At 32.1% G+C, this 19,333-nt stretch overlaps 1 non-coding gene across 1 annotated transcript; it reads left to right on the top strand.

Moving 5' to 3' along the window:
* Positions 1-9,358: 9,358 nt before the first annotated feature.
* On the top strand, positions 9,359-9,465 carry LOC139903542 (small nucleolar RNA R71). Its single transcript, XR_011778356.1, has one exon. It is a non-coding gene; the product is annotated as a small nucleolar RNA R71 (small nucleolar RNA).
* Positions 9,466-19,333: the final 9,868 nt, after the last annotated feature.

Raw genomic sequence — 19,333 nt, forward strand, 5'->3', positions numbered from 1 at the left:
GACAGAAACAAGCAACAATTAATCAATCATAAATGGCCTGTTGTGGATCGAATAAAGCAGCAGGACAGGAGCAAACTTACAACAGATTTGTTGGCGAAATTGGACAGGCTCTTTGTGGTATTTATCGACTGCATAGCAAGAATACGAAACTGGACAGAATTTGACTGCAGGAGGGTGTTGATGATGGTTTGTCGACAGCAGGTGACTGGATAGCAGGTTCTTTTATCGACAGGTTATTTGAGAGAATGCAGGAAGTGACTAGTCGACTGGATTGAGCAGATTATGGTGATTAACTTCAAAAATCATGATCCTTTTTATAGAATGTTGTAGGTTTCCTAGTTACACTCTAATTCTTGAGGATTAAGGAAGGTATTTGAATTAAACTTGGATGTGGAAACTTAGTGTTCAAGTCTAAAAAGAACCCTACAACTATACAGCCGATTGATATCAGATACTTATGCTCTTATTTATTTTTTTTATACGGCACTTTCTTATTTATTTATGTATTATACATATTTTCTTTTATTATTATTATTATTATTATTATTATTATTATTATTATTATTATTATTATTATTATTATTATTATTATTATTATTATTATTATTTATTAATATTGTAAGTATTAGGGTTACATTTATTTAGTTACATTTTATTTATTTATTAGTCCCTAATCTTGCATTAGTTTTGTATTTATTTTTATAGTTTATATGATATCACTTTTAAATATTAATGTAAATATATAGTTTGTATTAATAAAGATAATACACAAAAACATAAACTTTATATATCAGGAAGTATCGATCAAAAGTTAATATTTAATCAATGATGTTAAATACACGAAGTTTACGATTACAAACAAGCCTATTAATGGAACAGAAAATAATAGATATAGCGGAAATGAAAAGAAAAATTGAGGGTTGTCATAATTATCCTTTCTGGGGATCTGATTCATTAGTCTTATCAAGCTAATTTGCACGACGCCCTCCCCATTTTACGAGATAGATCCTCTCATGGTTAGGATAAGTCTGACCACTTGGCGACCCTGTTTGATGCTGAGGTCCGTGGATTTCCAGCTGATTTTCGAGAAAACTTTTCAAGGTTTTTCGTAGACTCTACAACTGGTCTGGACGACAACTTCCTGACCTAAATCAAGAAGCGCGTGTCTTTTTCGGAAGACTTTACTTCCTTTTAATGATGGAATTGATTCATCGTGTAGATCCATCTATTCTTTCAAAGGTATTACAATAAATCGGGTAAAACTGATTAGTTTAGTCCAAAGCAAAAGTACCTGCAATAATCTGTACCAAATATGTGATATGTGTTTTAAAGAACTTGGTAAATTCTTCCCACACTTAGCTTTTATTTATTCTTTTCTTTGCCTTTTTATTCTTTTCTATTCCATTTTAAACGAATTCAAGCATTTTGGGTTGTTTCTCCATTTAATTTCTCTCCGAGGTAATAATAATTACGTCATTAACTCCTAGTTTTATCGTTCATAAATATGTATAAACATGATTTTGAATTCATTTAGTTGAAAATTTTTCAAAATTTCAAAAAAAATTTGGCAATTAAACTAAGTGTAAACCCGAGAGAATTTATAACCCTTCCCCACACTTGAGATCATGCAATGCCCTGCATTTGCATAAAATCAGACTATAATTATAAATTCATGAGGGTGATTAGTGTAGAAAAGTGATTAAAAATACCGAGTTTGCAAACATATTATTTTATATCACATTTGATATTTTACGTCTTGTCATTAAAATTAGTAGCTTTTGCTGAACTTAATTTCAGTCTTTGAAAGTGCGATGTTTTACCCTGTTTTGTACATAAGATAAACTACAAACATATATATACATACTTTTATATATATATATATATATATATATATATATATATATATATATATATATATATATATATATATATATATATATATATATATATATATATATATATATATATATATTTTTTTTTATAAAACCTTTATTTATTAAAACAATTTAAATGAATAATTTTTTAAAATTTTGTTTCCTTTTACTTTAGGTAGTTTCGGTATGTTTTTCTAGTGCGTCCCTCGACAAAATTTAAAATTTGTCATTTTTAAAGCGATTGTTTTAAAAGCAAAGATTTTTGGGGTTTTTTAATTTTTTTTGTATACTTTAGATCAATAATATTAAAAATAATGATAACAAAATTTGTCTCCCCGCCCTCGGGTAAAGCAATTTCGGTTCCATGACCTAGTCTCAACTTACGACGAATTTTTAGAAATCATTTTTTAAACTTAATGAAATAAAGTAATTTTTTTTGTTTTTAAATTCACACAAAACTTAAATTAAAAAAAATGCAAATTAATTTCATACAAAACCTACAAAACAAAAATTCAGAATGGAGGGAGAAAACTAGTTCTTTAGTGTCTGCTAGTGGAAAAGACCAATCGAATTCCATTCTCGGAACTACACAAGAACAGAACAACTAACTCTAGACAACATTTTCTTTTTAGAACATTTGAATCTCCCCACACTTAGGTAGCTGTGGTATCAAATTTGTGATTAACTTAATTGTCAATTTCTCTTGGACCATAATCAACTTGCATATCTGTGACTTTTGCTTTAAGCCATTGGTCGGATTCTTGTGTAATATTCACAAATTCAACTAATTTTGCCTTTTCTTTAGGCGATAGATTAGATACTAACCGGTTACATAACTTAAAGATCCCCTTGGTTCTAGCATTGCGAATCCGTTTAATAGGTTTCTTCATTGAACTATTAATAACGGGGTCATTTAATTCCGTATCAACAACGGGGTTCTTTGTTATCAAGTCATCATTAGGTGTTACTTCATCTTCCCCACACTTAGGCGTTTTATTATTATTAAGCACTATCGTTGGAGTTGGTAAAACAACATGTTTCTTACCAATCATTTTTGTTGGTTCAACGGTTTTGGTTGGTGGAGATTTAGTCTTTCGAATCACAAAGGTGACCGATTTTCCACCATCACTAAGTGTCATTCTACCCTCTCTTACATCAAATAACACCCTGGTGGATGCTAAGAATGGTCGACCTAAAATTAGAGGAATGTTTGAGTCCTCTTCTATGTCAATGACAATAAATTCGACTAAAAAGGTTAAATTACCCACTTGAACGGGTAGGTTGTGATCGATTCCAACTGGGTGCCTAATGATTTGATCAAAGAGTCGAACACTCATTTCCGTTGGACTTAACTCACCTACTCCTAATCTCTTATATAATGAAAGAGACATAACACTCACACTCGCACCTAAATCTGCTAGTGCATCATACATGACACAATCACTAAGTAGACAAGGAACAATAAATTCACCCGGATCACCTAACCTGGGTGGAGGTTTTGGTGGAACTGTCTTCATCGGGTTTATATTTACGGTTTTTGTTTCTTGTACTTTTGATGATGTAGCGTGAGGGTACGAAATAGTATTATTTTTAGTAGGAAATACTACAAAATATGACACAAGTTTTATTAATTTACGGATGGGATATACCTAAACCTTGCTACAACACTATAGGCAGTGTACCTAATCGTAGAGTAGTGTAGTTTTTAGTAAGTCCGGTTCGTTCCACAGGGAGCTAGTGATTACGTACTATATTTTTATAAAACTATATTTATATAAATATATATATATATATATAAGTAGTAATATTATTATAAAAGGGGGGTTTTTACCGTTTAATGACCGGTTTGTCGATTTTATATTTTTAAGCGTAAAGATAAATGACAATAATTAAAGTGCGTAAAATAAATAAATGACGATAAATAAAATAACAATAAATAAAATTGCGATAGAATATGAAATAAAAGGATTATGCTTATTTAAACTTCCGTAATCATGATGTTTGACGTTTTGATTTTAATTAATTGTTACTCGGGTTAATTGTCCTTTGTCATGGTTTATTTGATACCTATCTGGTTTTTATCCATAATAGTCCATCGGTCATAAATATTAAGTGCGAGTGTCTTCGTCAAATTACCCTTATACCCGAAGTCAAATATTCCAACTAATTAAGGATTTAAACTGTGACGCAGTTATCACTTCTGTCAACAATTACACCAGTTATCACTGTATGTAATCTACCCCTGTTTTGATTAGATATGAATATTAATTTACCCACTTGATCAGTTTGAATAATCAATTACCCAACCCGAATAATTAATTAAATGATTATAATAGATTCCATATGAACGTCACTAAATAGGACAACCATAATCATTATTAATTATTAGGATAATTAATTTGAAGATAGGTTCGACAGACTCCAATGAGTTGTCACTCAATTAGACAATACCCCCCATCTATTAATAGTCAATAGTCCAATTTCCACAAGTGTCGGTCTTTTGCCCAAACCTTAATTATGGTACAAAGCCCAATTACCCAATTTTAGTAATTAGCCCAACATCATGATTACTTCGTTTTAAATAAGCATAATAATAACTTAGCTACGAGACATTAATATAAAAAGGTTGAACATAACTTACAATGATTAAAAATAGCGTAGCGTTACACGGACAGAATTTCGACTTACACACTCAAACGATCTCTATCATAAATCTTATTATTATCATAATTTAAAATTAAAATTAAGATTATTGTTATATCTTATTACATTAACATTATGATAGAGATTTTTAGATATTGATATTGATAATAGATTTTTAGGATAGAAAAAGGGATGCCTTTAATTGATCGATAATCATCGCCTTTTATAGGCAAAATATGAAATTGAATTTTCATTTACGACCCCTGAACTATGCTAAATTAACAACTTTTTATTATTTAATATTATTCTTATTATGAATTATTTAAATATTATATTTTATTCTTGTGCATAGTTGACTCGTAATTTTTACACCGTTGCGTCGAGCGTTGAGAGTTGACTCATGTCCCGGTTCCGGATTTTCGAACGTCCTTGCGTACTATTTTATATCATGTACTTTGCGTTTTGTAACTTGTACTCTTGTCATTTTTAGACGTTCTTCATCAATAATTTGAACCTTTTTAATTGTATCTTGTACTTTTGAGCTTTTTAGACCTTTTTGTCTTCAATTTGTCGAATCTGCCTTTTGTCTTCGCACTTATTTAATATAAACGAATATCACTTGAAAATGGAACAATTGCAACTAAAATCTTGTCTTTCTTGGGGGATAATGCTATGAAATATATGTTCCTTTTTAGCCTTATCAATATCCCCACACTTGAGCGTTGCTTGTCCTCAAGCAATATAGTCTTGAAATACTAGAATCACTTCTTTATTCTTCACACTTTGTACATCAGTGATTTTGATATGGCGGTATAAACAATGGTAGTAACGATATGGTTTACAGTCCCACATGACTATAAAAATTTAGATCCATTAAGGAAATTGGATCTTTATGAAAACATTTGATCTTTTGAAAATTCATTCTAGCTTTTACCCTAGATAAGTTTTCTGATTTGATCCATCATCGGTGTTGCAAAATATATTTGTGGATCAATATTTTGGCTAAAACTTTTAGGTTCGTGTAATCCACTGCTATCCCGGTATCGGAAAGCACACATCCAGTTTACTTGTTCCGTATATTACCTTTCGGTAAACTACCGTCCGGTTGTAAAGGAAAGCGATGAACAAGAAACTGTTAAGGCAATGTCCCGTGACATACAGATGATTATGGTCTTATTAACGTGTCAGATGCTAGAACTATCCTTGGTAGGAGCGATAGTAAAGATCATCCTATAATTTTTCGGTCTGGCACAAGGTCCTGTCTCCGACCATGCTATGCAACCACCGTTCTTACGGTTGACACCCGATTTGGTTCAGGTGACCTAATGAATTCCAGGTGAATTCCTAGGATTTTACGTTCAATGGTGATGAACGCATTGAAAATGGGTTTTCAAAAAACAAATCGGTTTGCAATTTTGATCAAAATATTTTCTCGTTCAAGCTCGAGTTTAGATATCATTGAATTCCATGAGTTTAAATTTTCAATCTTTAAGGTCAATCTCTAGGATTGAGTAATATCAGTCTTAAAAGCTGATTTTTAATCTTTAAGGAGATTATCCTTTCTGGGGATCTGATTCATTAGTCTTATCAAGCTAATTTGCACGGTGCCCCCCCATTGTACGAGATAAATCCTTCTCATGGTTAGGATAAATCTGACCACCTGGGGACCCTGTTTGATGCTGAGGTCCGTGGATTTCCTGCTGATTTTAGAGATGACTTTTCTAGATTTTTCGTCAACCTACAGCTGGTCTGGACGACAACTTCATGACCTAAATCAAGAAGCGCGTGTCTTTTTCGGAAGACTTTACTTCCTTTTAATGATGGAATTGATTCATCGTGTAGATCCATCTTTCTTTCAAATGTATTACAGTAAACCGGGTAAAACTGATTAGTATCGTCCAAAGCAAAAGTACCTGCAATAATCTTGTACAAAAATATGTGATATATGTTTTAAATTGAATAACTTGGTACATTCTTCCCACACTTAGTTTCTTTCTTTGCCTTTTTATTTTCTTTTATTTCATTTTAAATGAATTCAAGCGTTTTAGGGTGTTTCTCAATTTATGTCCTTTTCGAGGTAACGATAATTTCGGTATTATCACCTAGTTTTCACCGTTCATAAATATGTATAAACATGATTTTAAATTCATTTAGTTGAAAATTTTTCAAATTTTCACAAAATTTGGCAAATAAACTAAGTGCAAACCCGAGAGAATTTATAACCCTTCCCCACACTTGAGATCATGCAATGCCCTCATTTGCATGAAATCAGACTATAATTATAAATTCATGAGGGTGATTAGTGTAGAAAAGTGATTAAAAATACCCAGTTTGTAAGCATATTATTTTACATCACATTTGATATTTTGCTTCTTGTCATCAAAATTAGTAGCTTTTTGTTGAACTTAATGACAGTCTTTGAAAATGCGCTGTTTTACCCTGTTGTGTACATAACATAAAATACAAACATATATACATATTTTTGAAGTTTGGTATATAACCCCTACGTTCAAAAATTAATATAATATTTTTTTTTTTTTTTTTTTGCATACTTTAGATCAATAAAATTAAATGATAACAAAATTTGTCGCCCCGCCCTCGGGTAAAGCAATTTCGGTTCAACGACCTAGTCTTCAACTCACGACGAATTTTAGAAATTAATTTTTTAAACTTAATGAAATAAAGTAAATTTTGTTTTTAAAATCACACAAAACTTAAATTTAAAAGGCATATTAATTAAAACCTAAAAAATAAAAATTCAGAATGGTGGGAGAAAACTAGTTCTTTAGTGTCTGCTAGCGGAAAAGACCAATCGGATTCCATTCTCGGAACTACACGAGAACAGAACAATTAACTCTAGACAGCATTTTATTTTTAGAACATTTAAATCTCCCCACACTTAGGTAGCTGTGGTGTCAAAATTGTGATTAACTTCATCGTTAATTTCTCTTGGTCCATAATTAACTTGCATATCCGTGACTTTTTCTTTAAGCCATTGGTCGGATTCCTGTGTAATATCCACAATTTCAACTAGTTTCTCCTTTTCTTTAGGTGATAGATTGGATACTAACCGGTTACATAACTTAAAGTTCCCCTTGGTTCTAGCATCGCGAATCCGTTTAATAAGTTTCTTCATTGAACTATTAATAACGGGGTCATTTAATTTCGTATCAACAACGGGGTTCTTTGTTATCAGGTCATCATTAGGTGTTACTTCATTTTCCCCACACTTAGGCGTTTTATTATTATTAAGCACTACCGTTGGAGTTGGTAAAACAACATGGTTGTTACCAATCGTTTTTGCTGGTTCAATGGTTTTGGTTGGTGGAGATTTAGACTTTCGAATCATAAAGGTGATCGATTTGTTACCACTACTAAGTGTCATTCTTCCATTTCCTACATCAAATAACGCCCCGGTGGACGCAAAGAATGGTCGACCTAAAATTAGAGGAACGTTTGGGTCCTCTTCTATGTCAATGACAATAAATTCGACTAGAAAGGTTAAATTGCCTACTTGAACGGGTAGGTTGTCAGCAATTCCAACTGGGTGCTTAATGGTTTGATCAAAGAGTCGAACACTCATATCCGTTGGACTTAACTTACCTACACCTAATCTCTTATATAAGGAAAGAGGCATAACACTCACACTTGCACCTAAATCTGCCAGTGCATCATACATGACACAATCACTAAGTAGACAAGGAACAATAAATTCACCCGGATCACCTACCCTAGGTGGAGGTTTTGGTGGAATTGTATTCACCGGGTTTACTTCTACGGCTTTTGTTTCTTGTACTTTCTTATTCTTTTTCTTCTTCTTCTTTCCAGAAGTATCACAATCTTTATTACTTATTACTTGCTCATACTCAACTCCTTTTCTTGGAAACGGGATGGGTGGTTTGTATGGTGACACCACTGGCTTTACATACTCGGGTGGTGGTGGTGGTGTAAATTCTTCATTGTTACTCTCATCTAAAACCTTCCCATCTTCTGGAGCTGGTTTTTTAGAATTTGTTGAAACCATATTAACATTCTCATTCCGAGGATTTACTTCAGTATTACTCGGTAGCTTTCCTTGTTCCCTCTCACTCATTATGCTAGCAAGAGTACCTACTTGTTTTTCTAGATTCAAAATGGAAGCTTGTTGAGTTCTAAATGACTGATCAAACCTCTCATTCGTTTGGGTTTGAGTTTCAATAAATTGTGTTTGAGATTCAACTAGCTTAAATACCACTTCTTCCAGATTTGACTTCTTCTCGTCGGTTTGTTGTGGTGGTTTATACAAGCCAGGTCTTTGTTGATTGAAAGTGTTGTTTTGAGTTGGTTGGTTATTCGGACCTTGTTGGTTGTACGAATTAGTGTTTGGTCCATTTGGATTATAAAGAATGTTTTGATTTCGATTGAAGTTTAGCCTTGGCGGTTGATAATTATTTTGATAATTATTTCCCGGCCTTTGGTTCATATAGGAAACATTCTCACGTTGTTCCATCGTTAGTTCAATGTGACAATCTTTCAATAAGTGTGGTCCACCGCATTGCTCACAACTGATTCGTATTGCGTGAATATCTTTATTCATCTTTTCCATTCGTCTTTCGAAAGCATCTATTTTTGCGGAAACGGAATCAAAGTCATGGCTAGAATCGGCTCTAGCCGCTTTAGATGATCGAAAGATATCTTTTTCTTGATGCCACTCATGAGAGTGGGAAGCAGTGTTATCAATAATTTTGTAAGCTTCAGTTGCGGTTTTCTTCATAATGGAACCACCAGCTGTTATGTCGATGTCTTTTCTTGTAACAACGTTGACACCTTGGTAGAATATTTGTACTATTTGATAAGTGTCTAAACCGTGTTGAGGACATCCTCTCAACATCCTTCCGAATCTTGTCCACGCCTCATATAATGTTTCATTTGGCTTTTGTGTGAACGTAACAATTTCTCCTTGAAGTCTCACGGCTTTAGATGCCGGAAAGAATTGTTTAAGAAAATTTTCAACTAAAACATCCCATGTGTCAATCTCCCCTTCAGGTAACGATTCTAACCAATCTTTGGCTTCTCCCTTTAAAGTCCAGGGAAACAACATGAGATAGATCTGCTCATCTTCCACTTCTCGGATTTTGAATAGTGTACAAATTCTTTTAAACGTACGAAGGTGTTCGTTAGGTGGAGAAATGACTTGACTTTATTCTCGGATAGGGGAAGGATTGTCTACATCTCACCTCCCCCATACACCACTTATGTGGTATTGGGTTTTGTTGTTGTTGTTGTTGAAGGTGTTCGTTAGGATCTTCATTCGGTGCACCACTGAATTGGCATTGGTTAGTTACCATGTGTAGGATTTGTCCTTTAATTTCATAATCTGGAGCATTAACTTCTGGTTTAATAATGGCGTGACCTTGGCCCGTGCGTGTGGCTCTCATTCGATCTTCCATACTTAGAGGTTCCGTTACTTCCATAATTGAATTTGTTGAATACGAATCACTAGAGGATTCTGATTTAATGGTTTGTGGCTCAGGAGGAATAATTAGTGGTTCAAGATCTTGGAATTGTCCTTGAATATGCTCCGGGTTCTTAATTGTGAAGTCGGGTTCAAAAGATGGATTATCGAAAATTTGAGTTGGAGTTCTTGTTCGACTAGATGACGATTCTAAAGAAAAATCAACGGCGACAATATTTGCTAGATGTCTTGATCGAGTTACAGGTGGTGAACGTATGACCGGCGGCGAACGTCTTGCTCGGTGCATTCACTGAATATCCTATTAGTTTTTAAAAAGGAAAGAAAAATTATAATAAGTTATCCAATTAATAGACTTTTCTGATTTTGCCCACGTTTCGAATAGCCAAAAGATGCAGCAGAGAGGCAGGATTCGTTTGGTCTCAATATAATTGAGTACTGTTTGGCTCCAATAACCCGGTCCACGTACAAATCCAACTATTACTACGAACCAGAAAATTTTGATGTCTATCAATTTAACCACTTAAAATAAATTTTCGTAATTTTAAGAAATTTAGAGAAGAAGTAGAAAAAATTCTAAGTCCTAAAAACTAGAATGGCGAGAAATAAGAAAGAAATAGATTGCGCGTCGAAAAATGTCGAAAAATAAAAGGTCGAAAAATAGGCGTCGAAAAATAAAAATAAGAAAGTAGCGCGAAAAACGGCGTCGCAAAATTTTAAAGCACCTAAATCTTAGTCTAAGGAATAAGCACTTAAGGGATTTTACGGCAAACCTAAAAATTCTAGAAGTAAAAATAACTATGGCAAAACTAAACTTAATACTAAAAGTTGCGACTATAGTCTAAAAATCTAAAGGTAATAAAACTAAAAAAAAAACATTTTTTTTATAGACAAAATCTTAAAAAATATATATTTTTTTAATAATTTTATTTTTTTTTACGTTTTTTTTTTTTTTTAAAACGATTTTTTTCCCTTAAAAAAACGTATTTTTTTTTTAAAATTTTTTTTTTTTTTTTATATAAAAAACGAATTTTTTTTTCTTTAAAAAAAAACGTTTTTTTTTTACACAAATTTTTTTTTTAACTCATTTACTATTCATGAATAGTAAATGAAAAGAAATTAATTAATTTATTATTCACATGAAAGCGACATGATAGTAATTATTAATTACAAGTTACATAATATACCCCTGAAGTATTTAATAAATACTACTTTTTAAAACTTTTACGATTATATTTTGATTCTAAAATATTATTATATTATTATATTCTATTTCAATATTATTATATTATTATATTCTATTTCAATATTATTATATTATTAAAAATATAGCGTTTTAGCGTCCCCGGCAGCGGCGCCAAAAACTTGATGATGTAGCGTGAGGGTACGAAATAATATTATTTTTAGTAGGAAATACTACAAAATATGACACAAGTTTTATTAATTTACGGATGGGATATACCTAAACCTTGCTACAACACTATAGGCAGTGTACCTAATCGTAGAGTAGTGTAGTTTTTAGTAAGTCCGGTTCGTTCCACAGGGAGCTAGTGATTACGTACTATATTTTTATAAAACTATATTTATATAAATATATATATATATATATATATATATATATATATATATATATATATAAGTAGTAATATTATTATAAAAGGGGGGTTTTTACCGTTTAATGACCGGTTTGTCGATTTTATATTTTTAAGCGTAAAGATAAATGACAATAATTAAAGTGCGTAAAATAAATAAATGACGATAAATAAAATAACAATAAATAAAATTGCGATAGAATATGAAATAAAAGGATTATGCTTATTTAAACTTCCGTAATCATGATGTTTGACGTTTTGATTTTAATTAATTGTTACTCGGGTTAATTGTCCTTTGTCATGGTTTATTTGATACCTATCTGGTTTTTATCCATAATAGTCCATCGGTCATAAATATAAAGTGCGAGTGTCTTCGTCAAATTACCCTTATACCCGAAGTCAAATATTCCAACTAATTAAGGATTTAAACTGTGACGCAGTTATCACTTCTGTCAACAATTACACCAGTTATCACTGTATGTAATCTACCCCTGTTTTGATTAGATATGAATATTAATTTACCCACTTGATCAGTTTGAATAATCAATTACCCAACCCGAATAATTAATTAAATGATTATAATAGATTCCATATGAACGTCACTAAATAGGACAACCATAATCATTATTAATTATTAGGATAATTAATTTGAAGATAGGTTCGACAGACTCCAATGAGTTGTCACTCAATTAGACAATACCCCCCATCTATTAATAGTCAATAGTCCAATTTCCACAAGTGTCGGTCTTTTGCTCAAACCTTAATTATGGTACAAAGCCCAATTACTCAATTTTAGTAATTAGCTCAACATCATGATTACTTCGTTTTAAATAAGCATAATAATAACTTAGCTACGAGACATTAATATAAAAAGGTTGAACGTAACTTACAATGATTAAAAATAGCGTAGCGTTACACGGACAGAATTTCGACTTACACACTCAAACGATCTCTATCATAAATCTTATTATTATCATAATTTAAAATTAAAATTAAGATTATTGTTATATCTTATTACATTAACATTATGATAGAGATTTTTAGATATTGATATTGATAATAGATTTTTAGGATAGAAAAAGGGATGCCTTTAATTGATCGATAATCATCGCCTTTTATAGGCAAAATATGTAATTGAATTTTCATTTACGACCCCTGAACTATGCTAAATTAACAACTTTTTATTATTTAATATTATTCTTATTATGAATTATTTAAATATTATATTTTATTCTTGTGCATAGTTGACTCGTAATTTTTACACCGTTGCGTCGAGCGTTGAGAGTTGACTCATGTCCCGGTTCCGGATTTTCGAACGTCCTTGCGTACTATTTTATATCATGTACTTTGCGTTTTGTAACTTGTACTCTTGTCATTTTTAGACGTTCTTCATCAATAATTTGAACCTTTTTAATTGTATCTTGTACTTTTGAGCTTTTTGGACCTTTTTGTCTTCAATTTGTCGAATCTGCCTTTTGTCTTCGCACTTATTTAATATAAACGAATATCACTTGAAAATGGAACAATTGCAACTAAAATCTTGTCTTTCTTGGGGGATAATGCTATGAAATATATGTTCCTTTTTAGCCTTATCAACTTTCTTATTCTTCTTCTTCTTTTTAGAGGTATCACAAACTTTATTACCTATTACTTTCTCATACTCAACTCCTTTTCTTGGAAACAGGATGGGTGGTCTGTAGGGTGCCACCAGTGGCTTTACATACTCGGGTGGTGGTGGTGGCGTAACTTCTTCATTGTTACTCACATCTAAAACCTTCCCATCTTCTGGTGCTGGTTTTTCAGAATTTGTTGACACCATGTTAACATTTTCATTCCGAGGATTTACTTCAGTATTACTCGGTAGCTTTCCTTGTACCCTCTCACTCATCATGCTAGCAAGAGTACCTACGTGTTTTTCTAGATTCAAAATGGAAGCTTGTTGAGTTCTTAATGACTGATCAAACCTCTCATTCGTTTGGGTTTGAGATGTAATAAATTGTGTTTGAGATTCCATTAGCTTTGCCATCATTTCTTCCAGAATTGGCCTTTTCTCTTCGGTTTTTTGTGATGGTTTATACAAGTCAGGTCTTTGTTGATTGAAAGTGTTGTTTTGAGTTGGTTGGTTATTCAGACCTTGTTGGTTGTACGAGTTATTGTTAGGTCCATTTGGATTGTAAAATTTTTTTTGATTTCGATTAAAGTTTGGCCTTGGCGGTTGATAATTATTTTCCGGCCTTTGGTTCATGTAGGAAACATTCTCTTGTTGTTCCATCGTTTGCTCAATGTGACAATCTTTCGTTAAGTGTGGTCCACCGCATTGCACACAACTGATTTGTATTGCGTGAATATCTTTAGTCATCTTTTCCATTCGTCTCTTGAAAGCATCTATTTTTGCGGAAACAGAATCAAAGTCATGGCTAGAATCGGCTCTAGCCGCTTTAGATGAACGAAAGATATCTTTTTCTTGGTGCCACTCATGTGAGTGGAAGGCTGTGTTATCAATAATTTTGTGAGCTTCGGTTACGGTTTTCTTCATAATGGAACCACCAGCTGCTATGTCAATGTCTTTTCGTGTAGTAAGAATATTTGTACTATTTTATAAGTATCTAAACCGTGTTGAGGACATCCTCTTAACAACTTTCCAAATCTTGTCCACACCTCATATAGAGTTTCATTTGGCTTTTGTGTGAATGAAACAATTTCTCCTTGAAGTGTCACGGCTTTAGATGCAGGAAAGAATTGTTTAAGAAATTTTTCAACTAAAACATCCCATGTATCAATCGCCCCTTCAGGTAACGATTCTAACCAATCTTTGGCTTCTTCCTTTAAAGTCCAGGGAAACAACATGAGATAAATCTGTTCATCCTCAACTTCTCTGATTTTGAATAGAGTACGAATCCTATTAAAGGTTCGAAGATGTTCGTTTGGATCTTCTTTTGGCGTACCACTATATTGGCATTGATTAGTTACCATGTGTAGGATTTGTCCTTTGATTTCATAATCTGACGCATTAATGTCTGGCTTAATAATGGCGTGACCTTAGCCCGTGCGTGTGGCTCTCATTCCGTCTTCCATACTTAGAGGTTCTAGATTTTCCATGATTGAATTTGTTGAATCTGAATCACTAGAGGATTCTGACTTAATGGTTTCTTCCTCAACAATCTCTGGATGAGTGATTTGTGGTTCAGGAGGAATGATTAGTGGTTCAGGATCTCTGAATTGTCCCTGAATATCCTCCGAATTCTCAATTGTGAGGTCGAGTTCAAAAAATGGATTATCGGAAATTTGAATTGGAGTACTTGGTCGACTAGATGACGATTCTAAAGAAAAATCAACGGCGACAATATTGGCTAGATGTATTGATCGAGTTACAGGTGGTGAACGTATGAAAGGTTGTGAACGTTTTTCTCGGTGCATTCACTGAATATCCTATTAGTTATAAAAAAAATTATATAAGTTATCAAATTAATAGACTTTTCTGATTTTGCCCATGTTTCAAATAGCCAATAGATGCAGCAGGTAGCCAGGACCCTTTAAATCGGAAGCCCACAACTCGCCACTAACAAATCCAACTATTACTACGAACCAGAAAATTTTGGATGTCTATCAATTTAACCGTTTAAAATAATTTTTCGTTTTGAAATTTTAGATAAGAAATAGAAAATTCTATGTCCTAAAAACTAGATCGTCGAGAAATAAGAAAGAAAAATAGCACGTCGAAAAACATTGAAAAATAAGCGTCGAAAAATAATAATAAGAAAGTAGTGCGTCGAAACTTAAAATTCTAAAAAGTAAATATTAAAACTTGCGTCTAAAGGTATTAAAACTTAAAAGGAATTCTATATCCAACACGGTAATAACTTAAATAGGCACTAAAATCTATTAAATATTTAAGCGATAAGCGACGTCGTAAAATTCTAAAGTACCTAAATCTTAGTCTAAAGAAAAAGCACTTAAGGGATTTTACGGCAAAGTCTAAAAATCTAGAGCTACTATGGCAAAATGCTAAGTTTAAAACTAATTACGAACGATAAAAATACAAATATTACGAATAAACAATTAAAATATACAATTTATAAAAAGAAATAAAAAGTAATAAAATTACAATTTTATAAAAATATTATTTTTATATTATTATTTTATAAAAGTATTAATTTTATAAATAATAAAACTAATTGAAACTTAAAAATACAAAATAAAATAAACTAAAACTTAATTATTAAATAACTACACCCTAATTAGGGTTTAATAATAATAATAATAATTAATAATACTTCGTAATTAATGATGTACTATGATCAGACATGGCGTGTCAGGTTACCTCATGCGATCGCATGAGGATTCTTTGTTAATTCCATGCGGTCGCATGACCCTCGGATCCAGTTCAGATGTTGGGCTGCTACAGTGTAGTGGCCCGATTACTTTTTTTTATTTTTTTTTATTTTTAATTTATTTATAAATAAAAACTTAATTTTTAAAAACTAAAATAGAAATAGAAAAAGTTTATAATTTTATATATTTTAAACAAACTCTTAAAAATATATATATTTCGTTTTTTTTATATATAGCGTTTCACTTTCGGCGTTGTTGAAGCTCCCCGGCAGTGGCGCCAAAAATACTTGATGTTATGCGAGGTGTAGTATGAAATAGTTATATTTTTATTACGAAATACGATATAAATTACACAAGTTTTATTAATTTACGGATGGAATATACTTAAACCTTGCTACAACACTTATAGGCAGTGTACCTAATTGTAGAGTAGTGTAGTTTTTAGTAAGTCCGGTTCGTTCCACAGGGAGCTAGCTGAGTTTAACGCTATATTTTTTACAACTATATTTATATAAAATATATATAATTATATATAGTAATATTATTATAAAAGGGGATTTTTACCGTTTAATGACCGGTTTTTCGATTTTATATTTTAAGCGTAAAGATAAATGACGATAATATAAATGACATAATTTAAATTGCGATAAAGTAAGTTGCAATAATTAAAATGACAGTAAATAAAGGTACGATGAAATATGAAATAAAAGTATTATGCTTATTTAAACTTCCGTAATCATGATGTTTGACGTTTTGATTTTAATTAATTGTTACCCGGGTTAATTGTCCTTTGTCCTGGTTTATTTGATACCTATCTGGTTTTTGTCCATAATAGTCCATCGGTCATAATTATGAAATGCTCGTCAAATTAACCTTATTCCCGAAGTCAAATATTCTAACTAATTAGGGATTCGAACTGTAACAAGGTTTTAATACTTTGTTAATAATTACACCAGGTTATCGACTGCGTGTAATCCAAGGTTTTAATACTTTGTTAATAATTAGACCAATTATCCTTGTATGTAATCCACTCCTGTTTTAATGAGATATTAATATTAATTTACCCACTTGATCTGAATGACTAATCAATTACCTAACCCGAATAATTAATTAAATGATCGTAAAAGATGTCGTATAAACGTCACTAAATAGAACATACATAATCATTTTAATAATTATTAGATTAACTAATTTGAAGATAGGTTCGACAGAATCTAATGAGTTGTCATTCGATTAGACAATACCCCCTATCTATTAATAGTCAATAGTCCAATGTCCACAAGTGTCGGTCTTTTGTCCAAATCTTAATTATGGTACAAAATCTAATAACCCCGTCTAAATATTTAGCCTAACATCATGATTACTTCGGCTTAAATAAGCATAATAATAACTTAGTTACGAGACATTAATTTAAAAGGGAAGAACATAGCTTACAGTGATTATTTATCGCGTAGCGTTACCCGGACATAGTTTCGACTTTAAAACCCGTAAAACATTTCTTACAATAACCCAACTAAACTATAGCTTCCATTACCCTAATTAGAACTTAATTATAAATTATAAATATAAATATAAATATTGATTATGGATTTAGAGAAACAAGGAAAGGAAAAAGTGTGTTTTCAGTCGAGCACAAGCCTGGTATTTATAGGCATATTTGCTGATTCTGATGCCCATGCGAGTGCATGGGGTTTCAGTGCAAATCTCATGCACTCGCATGGGCTCATGCACTCGCATGGGTTTATGCCTATTTCCCATGCGATCGCATGGCCGTCAGATCCAGCTCACATATTTTTTGTTTTCTTACTTGTCGACATATTATTATATATATATAATATATATATATATATAATTTATATTAATTATATATATATATATATATATATATTATATTATATTCTTGTGCATAGTTGACTTGTAATTTTCGCTCCGTTGTCTCGTACATTTACGCCCGGTTTATGTCTCGGTTCCGGTTTCTCGAACGTCTTTTCGTATGCGGAGATATCTTGTACTTCGCGTTCCGCGACTTGTACTCTTGTAATTTTTAGATGTTTCTCATCAATAAATTGAACCAATTGGATTGTAATTTGTACGTTTTAGCTTTTTGGTCATTTGCGTCTTCAAATCGTCGTTTTCTTCTTATGTCTTCGCACTCATTTATTTAAACGAATATTACATAAAAATAGAACAATTACAACTAAAAGCTTTACATATTGAAAGGATATTGTGCCTAAATATATGTTCATTTGGAGCACTATCAAATTCCATACATGTTTAAAAGCAAATGAATAACACTAACCCTTTTTGTTGGTGTATCTTCAAGTTCACAAAATTGTCTCCATTTTGATGGACTTATGAAACTGTAATCTTGCATTTCTTCATAAGGAAGCTTGCCTTGAACCATATACATTCTTAAAGTGGCATTGTCTCTCTCTTAAAAGCCCCGTTGCAATGATGAAGCATTTTTTTCTTCGCAAAATCATCTTTGATAAAATGATGTTCCTGTAAATGTTGTTACATATATAATTAAATAGTAGTTAAACAAATTCTGAAATAAGAAGTAATATAAGACACGTTTAAACATGGCAGACATAGTATAGTTGTTAATTTAACATTGCAGACGTAACCTAAGTTATAATTATGATATTGTTTTTTCCATAAACAAGAAGTAATATTAGTTGTTCAATAAATTTAACGTGTATGACAAAATATATAGAAGCAATAATATGAAACAAAATTCTTATAATTTATGATTTCATACTTTGATGTCCAACCATAATGCGTCTTTTTCATCTGGAGATACTACTTTCCAATCATCCTCAATAAAATCAATCCCACGCCTAGTAAGAACACCTATGTTACTGGAAAACATAACTTGATGTTTTCTTATCGCCTGCACAAATTGGTCAAATTCAACAGCAAATGGAATCACTGATTTCTCTTTAAGTTTATTAACACCTCGTTTAGGCTTATTGTTTTAGTTCTATATACATGGAATGTAACATCCTGTTTTTTTTTTTAAATCACAGCGGAAGACTGAATTCACATAAATACCCTTATTAAAGCGCAAACATGATTACCACAAATCGTTAGTTGATTACTTAATTACAAACCACATGTGTTACGTTAAACGACTGGTTACTTAATTACAAAAGTTAAGACATCAGAGTTCGTCTTGTCAAACATATCGTCAGCCTGACTCCCGTCCCTACCAGCACTAAGATCCAAAACCTGCAAGGGAGGAGGTGAGGGGTTAGCACAAGGCTAAGTGAATGGAACTATCAAAAGGTCTAGTATACAGTACTAACTTGTACTCCTACAGCAACAACTATATGCAACCACATACAACACACAACAACTAACAACTTTGCTCCAACTAGAGGATCGGCGGCTTGTACGGGCACACGACCACTAGCTGATCAGTCTAGCGTCTACTGATA

Source organism: Rutidosis leptorrhynchoides, chromosome 3 (genome assembly GCF_046630445.1).
Source record: "Rutidosis leptorrhynchoides isolate AG116_Rl617_1_P2 chromosome 3, CSIRO_AGI_Rlap_v1, whole genome shotgun sequence".
Taxonomy (NCBI): Eukaryota; Viridiplantae; Streptophyta; class Magnoliopsida; order Asterales; family Asteraceae; genus Rutidosis; species Rutidosis leptorrhynchoides.